The sequence below is a fragment of the Amblyomma americanum genome, chromosome 6 (genome assembly GCF_052857255.1).
Source record: "Amblyomma americanum isolate KBUSLIRL-KWMA chromosome 6, ASM5285725v1, whole genome shotgun sequence".
Taxonomy (NCBI): Eukaryota; Metazoa; Arthropoda; class Arachnida; order Ixodida; family Ixodidae; genus Amblyomma; species Amblyomma americanum.
The window spans coordinates 76,761,839-76,772,399 of NC_135502.1; positions in this window are offsets into that span (position 1 = coordinate 76,761,839).

Consider the following 10,561-nt stretch of genomic DNA (forward strand, 5'->3'; position numbering starts at 1 on the left):
CATCATCACTCGTTTTAGCCTTACGGTAACTTGTTACGGGAGAGACGGTACGCTAAAACGTCTTCTGGCGTGCGCCGCGCTAACCGGAAAATCCAGCGTCCGGTAACACGGTAAACGGTAACGTAAACACGGTAACGATATGCTGTAACTCTGTTTTTAGCATACCAGAGACGTACTAGCGGATACGTATACCGGATTAATGGACCCCTCCTGCGCATGCGCAAGATGTGTCCGGTAAACAGGTATACGTCTCCGCCAGTACGTCTCCAGTATGCTAAAAACGTCTGCTAGCTGATTACCGCGACATGCACCTGCGTATAGCTGAAATGAATGAAGCAGTTTTGACAGGGTTTTCAGGAAGATTCAGAGGCCAGCAAGCAAAGCATACTTCCCACCATTCTACAAAAGTGTTTTTAGAGAAGCTCCAAAGTTGGTATCTATATTTTAATGGTCAGACGCCCCCCTCCCCCCCCCTCCCCCCCCCCCCCCCCACCTCTTTATTTTCAATTGATTCGACCTGCACTTCGGGCGGGCTATTTCTCTCGGGATTTTACGTAAGCTGGGGGGGATCTCTCAAGCAACACGCAGCGTAAGACACCCCAAGCGCTGCCGTGCCGTATAGGAAAGCCTCGAAGCTCACAGGCCGGCTGTTGGGAATCTTTGAGTCAGAATTTATGAGGACAACCAGCCTGACCAGCTGCCGCTGTCTACTTTTGCCTTTCTTTCCTGCCTCTCACTACTTTGAGATAGTACACGGGCACGCGCTATGTAATGGAACGAATAAAATAATAAAACGAAGGGCCTTCGTGGCCCCTATTTCTGAATACACGACCTACTGAACAAACAAAGCATCCCAAGAGTGTTCGTGTTTCGAGCAATAACATCTCGGATGATCGGTATGGGACGCGAAAAAAACAGCAAAAGACGTAACAGAATGCTTCATAACAGCACGTTAAATGCGGCCCAGTGACAAAGGAGGAGGACAAAGAGCACGGCTACATTAAAGAGAGAGAGATACCAACAAAATTGTGTGGTTTGCAATAAGTGTGCATTCATAAGCGATCGTTGGCTGCGTACAACACCCTTACGAATGGTCTCATTTGTCCCACTTCTAGCCGCGCGAGCTGCCTGCGTCTGCCTTAAGGCATTTTGTGAAGAATATGCATTGTTGGTTTCCACGCAACCTGCCCATACAGTTAGTTGCGAATGAATTCAGTGCCATTCACAAATTATGATACCTTAGTTCTTTTTTTCCCGAGACACCCATTGGATAATTTTTCGACTTCTTATAGTGTTGGGCTTTGTTCGTGATCCTCACTGCCTTCAACAACGAAGCTCTACAACTGCGGACGCTGTGTGCGTGTTCTGCCCTCTTGGAGAAAAAAGTATTAAATAGGTAGTATAGCCCTTTCAGACGTCATTTGTTGTTTCGATCAAAAACAAATATTTCTGCCTGAATAGTATCGTACAAAGTGTCATGATTGATGGACACAACAGCATCGAAATGCCGGGACTTGTCAGGTGAACATCTGAAGGATCGTGCAATCAATCTGTGTTCTGAAGATGCACATTACGCTTGAAATGGGCCCAAAAGCTGAGGTTATTACTCGTGACAAAAATCTGTCTGCGCAAAAATGGCTATCTCGCTCACAGTTTCACGAATTATTTCATGCGTTCGTTATATGGCTTGAAAAACCATGATATTGGCACCATCAAGAATGCTAAATTCACGTCAAACAGAGAAATCACACGCCCAGAAATAGCTGTAAATTTGCATCGCACACAAGTGTGTACAAGGCGCCTTTAAGAGACAGCAATTACTGCTGTTACTACGCTTGTATGAAAGTTCCTGCCCTCATTCTGACTCGCTACAACGTCACAGGAAGCGAAGGTAAAGGCTTCAGATGCTGGGCGACTCGCTTTACGTACTGTCCTGAATGCGAAATGTCCGATAGCGTACCTGAGCGGGATATGCAAATATTAATTACATATTGAGACATTACCCCGCCGCGCCCGAAGCGTTACAGCAGTGGGATTACATGATAGAAAAAAAAAATAGATATTCATTCACACAGCACACCTGTGTTTCCATTTACCGATTCCACTGAACAACTGTTTAACAAAGAAAGAATTTGCGCAGGTGCCATTCCTCGTGTGACATTCGCGAATTTTAAGACAGTGGTCTACGCGCCTAGATACATGTGCATAGTGTGGCTCTTGTTGTTCCTGGGAGCGTCTTGGGCTTGCCCCTCCTCGTTACCCCCATATAAAAATTTACGCTGCCCCCCCCCCCCCCCTGACAAAAAAAATTGGTGGCGGTTTAGCATTTTAGCATTGCAAACAACGTAATACTACACGTAACCAGTTTTTTGCTGGTGGACACACGTCACGCACCTCAAAACACAATTGAATGAGTGTTTCCTCTCCTTTCGTGACTTGCGCAGAGATAGAAGTTGATGAAGACGACGGCTTGCAATGCACAGCTTGAGATTGTGTTTCAGTTTAACACGAGGTGCGATCGGCTGCGGCAACAGCATAGGTGCTCTCGTGCAGTAACCAGCGAAGCTGATCTCTTTGAGCCCCCGCGGGTTCTGAACCCAGTCGCGGCAATATTTTTTTAGTTATTCAGGTTGGCCAAGGTCACTCTCATTCAAAGTCTCGTTTATTTCTCGCCATTTCCCGCATCACGTGGGTGAATTCACAGGCTTCGCCACGCACCGCCACACACTGTCACCCAGTTTGGAAAATGGGTGCGAAAAGGCCCGGGTACTAAATGGGTAGACGTATATAGGGAAGGCTTCCGTAGGACTCCACTGCGGAAACAGAACAATTCATAACACAAGTGTAAAATAATATTGTTGCGCCACCTTGTAGCGGCCGTAGCGGCACGCGCGAAGAGAAGGAAGAACGGGAAGCGCGAGCCGCGTAGAACGCTCGGGACCTTGGCCAGGGCCGGACGCTGCCGCCGCCGCTCCGCTGCTGTCTCCTCCTCGGCTGCCCTCAATAAATGTGGCCGCGGCCGCCTTACTGGGCGACAATATAAATAAAAACGAAAAACGACAATACTGTAAGATAATAGAACTAATGGAAAAAAAAACTGCGAAACAACATAATCTAAATAAACTAATAATACTGTAACCGTAAGATGATATAACTAACGTAAAATAACTAATAATACAGCAAGTGTAAAATATAATATCTAATGCCAATAATAGCTTTAGCGCAGTGTGTATACTGTGATCGCTTACCGCGGCAGCCAGTGCGCATGTGCAGATGGAGGCACATGCGCATTGACGGCCGCGGTAAGCCGAAGGTGGAGGGTGGGTGGGAGCCCAGAGGTGCACCCAGTTTTATTGCGTTGCCGGTATATTGCTCTTATCAGAATACTCATCTGATACTGCTGGAAATGCTGCGCAGCACAAAGGAAACCGTAGATCAAATGCAGTAATAGATACCTTTAGCATAGCGCGCGTACAGCTACCGCTAAACGCTTACCGCGCCCGGCACGGCGCATGCGCTGACTGGTCCCAACGCTGCAGGCCAGCACGATGTTGACGGGAGCGTGGCGCCATTAGCGCACACAGGGCAACCTGCGCATGCGCAGTGGAGGCTGGCGGCTAGACGGGTAGTCCCGGGTTCGAAGAAGCTGTATAGCTTTCCTTTGTAGCCTTATGGCTGCGCTTGGTGAATGCTAATGAGTATTTATTCCCGTATTAATAACTTTAAATAAACAAAAATCTTTGAACTGAAACCGAAACTCCAGCGCGCGGCTCGGAGTGCGCCTTTGCGTGACGTCCGCCATGACGACAATCTTTGCAAGCGAGCGGTGCACGTGCTGTGCTGCCGCGCTGCACCCCTGTGTCGCCGTGCAGCAGCACGAATGACGATTCTGTATATTCAGCTTCAGTACTTGCAGCTGACTGATGACCTTCCGCCGCGTGAAAGTCCCCGAGCGATCTGCTAAACTTACCGCAGTCCGTTGCCCTTCATAGCTGCCCCTGTGTATTGTGCTGAGGAACAACTCTTCTCGGTAATACAGTGGAGACTAGGCAGGAAAGGAGAGAATAAGTGGTTTGTCACCTCTCCGCACGCTAAGCCCGAACACTGAATACCCCCCCCTCTCCCGCCTTACGGCACAGGGACAAAAGCCTGTCTTCTTCCCTTTCCACTCTGTCCTCAGCAGCATTGCTATGAAAAACTGTTGCTAAGAAAAGCTGGCACAGCGCACAACCTCTGCAGCTGCACGAAACCCACCGCTTCCTTGAAAAATACGCTTTTTTTTTTACCCTTCCAAATACATTTTTTCATGTTAAGGCATTCCGATCCTCGCTTCCGGGTAAATCGTGCGTCCCGCAACACAATACCTGTCACCACAATGCCTTGAACGAGCACAATATGTGAGCGAAGACTACAGCGGAACCCACAAAACCTTTTCCCTGTCGGGCTAGCCGGCCCGCCACTGTTACGGTTGGCGTCTGGCACCAGGTGCAGAAAGGAATTTCACCCGACCGTCTCTCACCATGCCTCGTCGCAATGAGGCGTGACTTCTTTCCGTCAATCAGACTCTGTGCCGGTCACGTGACGTCGACGGAAGCAGGATCCCTCCGACGATTATAGAGAGCCTATTTAAGGGACTCCTAAATGTACTTTTGATATTCATTCATTCTCTTCTCTTCATCTTTCACCAACTTTAGAATAAACAGTGCAAGTTTCGCACTAGAGATCGTCTCGTCCTTGCTCAGTCGCCATGGTCTACCGGATGCCTGCAGCCCGCCGACGACGCCACGCTACCCAATTGTAACGTTGGTCGAGCTTCGAGAGGCGTGCGTCGCTACAACTGGTGGCAGCGGTGGGATACGCAACCCTGGAGACCCCAACTTGGACGACAACTACGAAACCGTAGCCTCCTCGTCCTGGTGACAACGTTCGGAAGGAAGGTGTCTGGATTCATGACTGCATATGGTGAGTGCACGGCTTTTCTTCACTAAGATATCACTTGGCTTTACGTATTTTGAGGAACGTACAGTGCAGTGATTTTTCTTTAACCGTTGACGGAAGATTTGAGTACGTCAAGGTTGTTATAGAGTGAAGAGTTAGCAGCACTAAGGGCAGCCATGAACTTGAAGGCACTAAAGAAGCCGGAATTGTTGAGCTTGGCCAAAGAGTTGGGCCTCCAAATTGCCGAATAAAAGAGAAAACCGGAGATCATAGAGGCGATCGAAGCGATCGGGGCAGACCACGATGAACTAGAGGAATGCCGAGAGAGCATCGCAGAGAGAGGAGCGTAAGCGCCTAGAGGAAAAAGAAGAGCGTATGCGCCTAGAGGCCAAAGAAGAGCGCGACCTCGAAATGAAGCGTTAGATTGAGCTTCTGAAAGCTCAAAATACTGAAAGACCTAGCACAGAGGCACGTGAAAGCGAGCGCAGAATGACAGACTTGATGGCACCCTACGCAGTAGGATGGGACATAGGTCTTTTTCTGGTAGTTTGAGCGCACGTGTGAGAAGGCACAATTCGCGAGAAACACGTGGCGCAACGCTTGATTACGTTACTGCCACGTGAGGTAGCTGATATCATCGCCCACATGGGGAAAAAAGAAGCAGAGGACTTCAATAAAGTCAAAGCAAATCTGCTTAAAAAGTACAGATTATCAGCAGAAGCATTCAGGCGAAAATTCAGGGAAGTCGAGAAGACCAAAAGCGAGTCATACTCAGATTTTGCATACACCTTGGAGGTAAACCTGAAGGAATGGCTCAGAGAAGAGGGTGCACTCGGCGACGCCGAAAAGACAATGCAGTGCGTTGCCTTAGAACAGTTCTACCGCCGGCTGCCAGTAAACATCAAGTATTGGATTCAGGATAGGCCAGGCGTAGACACTATCACGAAAGCGGCCAATTTCGCTGAGGAGTACGTAACCCGCCGTGCGTTCGAAGGCAACGAAGCTCCTAAGAAGGAGGTGACTAAATACAGACCCGACAAGCCAGAGCGATGGTCAAAGTCGAATGAGTATAAATCAAAGGAAAGATCAGATTCGGTGAAATGTAGTGACGAGAACAGCAAGGGAAGGGAGGAGTCACCCGAACAGAGGGCAGAAAGGCAAAAGAAAAAAGCTTTCGAGGCCAAGAAACCAATAGTTTGCTACAACTGCCAGCAAACAGGGCATATCTCCGTGGGATGCAAAAACCGCAAACTTGTGTTGATGTCTCTAACTAGTAACGAGGAAAATCAGAAATTGCTAGAAGCGTACATTCGAGACCTCGTGGTAAATGGCAAACCGTGCAGAGTGCTTCGCGACCCACAATAGATGTGGTGCATCCGTCGTACGTAGAGGAAGGCCAGTTCACGGGAGAATGTGTTTGGATAAGGCAAGCCGTGGAAACCTCCAGTGTTTGTCTCCCTGTGGCCAAGATTCGAAGGCCCTTTTGGAGTACTGGACACTGAAGCTGCCGTCTCGGCACATCTCCCGCCTCAATATCCATATTTGTTTTCTAACAAATGTGAGGATTTGCTGCGACGCAGGGAAATCGGGTTTAGTGAAGGGATAGTGCAAGCCTTAACTCGTTCCAAGGCAAGGGAGCTCGCGGCCAAGGCAGTGTATGAGTGCCCAGTGGTGGAGGAAACAGGTTTGACGGAGGATTCGTCACCCAGCACCAAACAGGACAGCCCTATAGGGGATAATGCAGAAAGCACACCAGCTAATGAAGGGGTCAGGAAAGCAGCGGAGCCTGAAATGTCTCGCGAGGCAGAATGCAGACAAAAGTTATTGAATGTAAGCTATGCCACATTGATTGCTGAGCAGGAAAAAGATTCCACCCTGCGTAATTTAAGACCGGACGCTAAAGAAGGTGTGGCCAAACGGAGCGTAAGATTCCTCAAGAGGGCAGGCGTCCTCTATAGAAAGTACACCAGTCGAAAGGGAGTGCAATTCGACCAACTCGTGGTGCCGCATCCCTATCGCGAGCAGCTCCTGCACCTCGTTCACGAGGGCTTTTGGACAGGCCACCTGGGCATTCGTATAACAAAGGACCGCTTATTGCAGGAATTTTACTGGCCCGGCTGCTTTCGAGACGTAGAAGCATTTGTAAGAAGCTGCGACACATGTCAACGCATAGGCAAGCCCGGAGATAAGGCTAAAGCACCAATGAGACTTGTTCCCATTATCACGGAGTCATTTCGCAGGCTCATAATAGACACAGTGGGGCCACATCCTGCAACGCAGTCTGGCTATAGACATATTCTTACTGCACTATGCCCCACAACAAAATTTCCCGAGGTAGCGCCTCTCTAAGAATTAAGCTCGGTGGAGATTGTCAACGCGCTTTTGTCTATCTTCGCGCGAGTAGGGTTTCCCGCAGAAGTCTAGTCAGATCAAGGATCCGTCTTTACGAGCGCACTGACCTCGACGTTTCTGGAAAGGTGCGGTATTAAGATCATTCATAGCTCAGTGTACCACCCGCAGTCAAACGCGGTAGAGAAAGTCCACTCAGTCATGAAACGGCTTTTGCGAGCAATGTGTTAAGAGCACAAAGCCGACTGGGAGAGTTTCTTGCCTGCAGCGATGTTCGCGCTTCGAACTGCACCGCACGAATCAACAGGTTTTTCACCTTCAGAGCTCGTTTACGGACGCTGCCTTCGCTCCCCTCTTCGCATTGTTCGAGAAGCCTGGGTAGGCCGGGCAGACGATTCTTCGGTTGTGGCCTACGTGCTAGAGCTGTTGGACCGTCTGCACACTTCTCAAGAATTAGCAGGGAAGGAAATGCGTAAGACACAAAGCAATGCTAAGCATTACTATGACAGGACGGCTCGCACGCGACGCTTTGAAGTTGGAGAAAAGGTAATGATCCTGAAACCCTCATTGAAAAACAAGCTAGAGGTTCAATGGGAGGGACAGGTTGACATAATTCAGAAATTATCTGAAACAAGCTACGTAATCGCGGTACCGGGAAAACGAAGGACACCACAAGTGTACCATAGCAATCTACTTAAACCCTACCGGCAGAGGGAGGCAATTGTGAACATGTCCTTTAACCAACCTGAGGAGATGCCTGTCGACTTCCCGGAGTTAACAGCCGTGACGGAGGCAAAAGACGTTCACGAGACCATTGACAAGCTGGTAGAACAGGCGGAGTTGAATCCCAATCAGAGGGCCGAACTGAGGGGACTCGTTTTTGGATTTAAAGACGTATTTTCAGACACGCCGGGCAGGACCACTGCGATCGTTCACGATATCGAGTTAACCTCGTCGGACCCAGTTCGTTCGAAAGCTTATCGCGTTTCGCCTGGTCAGCGTGAAATCATGACCGCTGAAATAAGATGTTAGAGCTAGGTGTAATCGAGCCAGGAGAGTGATTATACCTCGCCTCTTGTCTTGGTTGAGGTCCCAGGAAAGGAGCCGCGGCCATGTATCGACTACCGCAGGCTCAATTTAATCACGAAGGACCAGTCTTATCCAATACCGCATATCGAGGAAAGGCTTGAGAAAGTGAGCAGTGCTAATTTCATCTCTACGCTCAATTTAGTCAGAGGGTACTGGCAGGTTTCGTTGACCGAGAGGGCAAGCAGGCTTGCGGCGTTTATTGCCCCGATGGGAACCTTTCGTCCGAAATTCCTGAGCTTTGGATTGAAGAAGGCGCCATATTGCTTCTCTGGCCTTATGGACCAGGTGCTACGAGGAATGGAGGACTTTGCACTTCCGTATCTCGATGACATAACGATCTTTTCTTCATCATGGGCGGACCATCTGCAACACCTGCGAACCGTGCTGGGTCGTCTACGAGAGGCCAACTTAACTGTTAAGGCTCCCAAATGCCAATTAGGGCGCGCGAAGGTAGCTTATCTAGGTCATGTATAATAGGGCAAGGTCATCGTCGGCCTTCCGAGGTTAAACTGACCGCAATAGACAACTTCCCGCAACCACGCACCAAGCGGGACATCAGATCATTCCTTGGCTTGGCGGGTTATTACCAAAGATATATCCCGCGGTATTCCGAGATTGCGAGTTCTTTAACGGACGCTCTCAGAAAAACAGAACCACAAACGGTAAAGTGGGATGACGCAAAAGAAAAGGCTTTTAGTATGCTGAAGAAAGCACTAACGAGTCAGCCAGTGTTGAACGCACCCGACTACTCTAAGCCATTCAATCTTCAGTGTGATGCCAGCGACAGGGGTATGGGGGTGGTGCTCTGTCAAAAGAGAGATGACGAGAACGAACACCCTATATTGTACGCCAGTAGAAAGCTTTCAGTTCGGGAGGAAGCATACAGTGCATCAGAAAAAGAATGCGCCTGCGTAGTATGGGCGGTGCAGAAGCTAGCTTGCTATATCGCTGGTTCGAGGTTCACCATAGAGACTAACCACTGTCCCCTCACCTGGCTGCAGTCCATGTCTACGAAAAACGGCTGTCTTTTGGGCTAGAGCTCGGCTCTTCAACAGTACTCCTTCAATATTCGCTACAAGAAGGGTAAGCTTAACGGCAATGCCGACGGTTTGAGTCGTTGCCCCTAGAGTAACAAAAGCCTCATGCTCACCCGGGTTTCCGTGGTATTTTTATGTTCGTTCATGCGTTTTTTTTTCTCGAAGTGTAGCCGATTGTTAGCAGATTTTACTAACCACGTCTTAGCGCTTTCAAGAAATGGCTGTTTTTAGTGTTCAGGTGGGGAGGGACGCGCGTAAGGAATGGGAAAGGTGTAGCGGGTTTTCTTTTTTTTAAAGCCTGGTGTGTCTTGGAGGAGGGTGGCATTGTGCTCGCTGTTTTGTGGTTGCGGGTCCGGCACTATCCTGGGGGATTGCTTGCCCACGCCGGAGACGAAAAGTTGCGAGACCTGTTTGCAAGGCCAATTTCACCGGACAAGACCAGGGAAAATAGCCACAAGAGCGCCCCGAGGACTGATGACAACTCCTAGGAACCTACCAGCTACGAACTATACTCCGTCTCACAAGATGTTTGCAGCACTACGAAAGGTACAGCTCTCTCGTACAATCAGGATGGCGCGCACTACATTAGTGTGTTCCTACGCGCCTGTGGCTCGATCCACCTGATGTCCAGGTGGCTTCTTTCTACCTCTATTTATAGTAGCACCGAGCCACAGGTGTTCCACCGCGCAGCGCCGCGCCTTTCCTCAAAATCCAACTTTCAATTTTCAGTTTTCTCTCGCTTCTTTCCCTCCTTTATCTCTTCCTTTACGATGCGGTTCGGGTGTCCACGGAGATATTGTCTTTCTTCTTTCCCTCCCTCCTTTATCCCTTCCTTTACTGCGCGGTTCGGGTGTCCACCGATATATGTGAGACAACCAGGGTACTGTTCTCATCAGTTCCTCTGTTGTCGCGTCGCAGTAAATTTCAGTAATCGTGTCATGTGCATATAAATTTATTTACTCCAGCGTGCCGAGGCAGCCGAGTGTCGATGGTGGCGAAATGCAAAACAAGCCCATGTGCTGCGCGAGAGGCAACGCACGTTAAACGGGTTCCATCATCTCATCGTCCTCATAACAACTGAATTCAGCACTGCTGGTTGTGTCGTCCTCCAGGTTGACAACAATGGCCGGTCCCTGGTCAACAACATC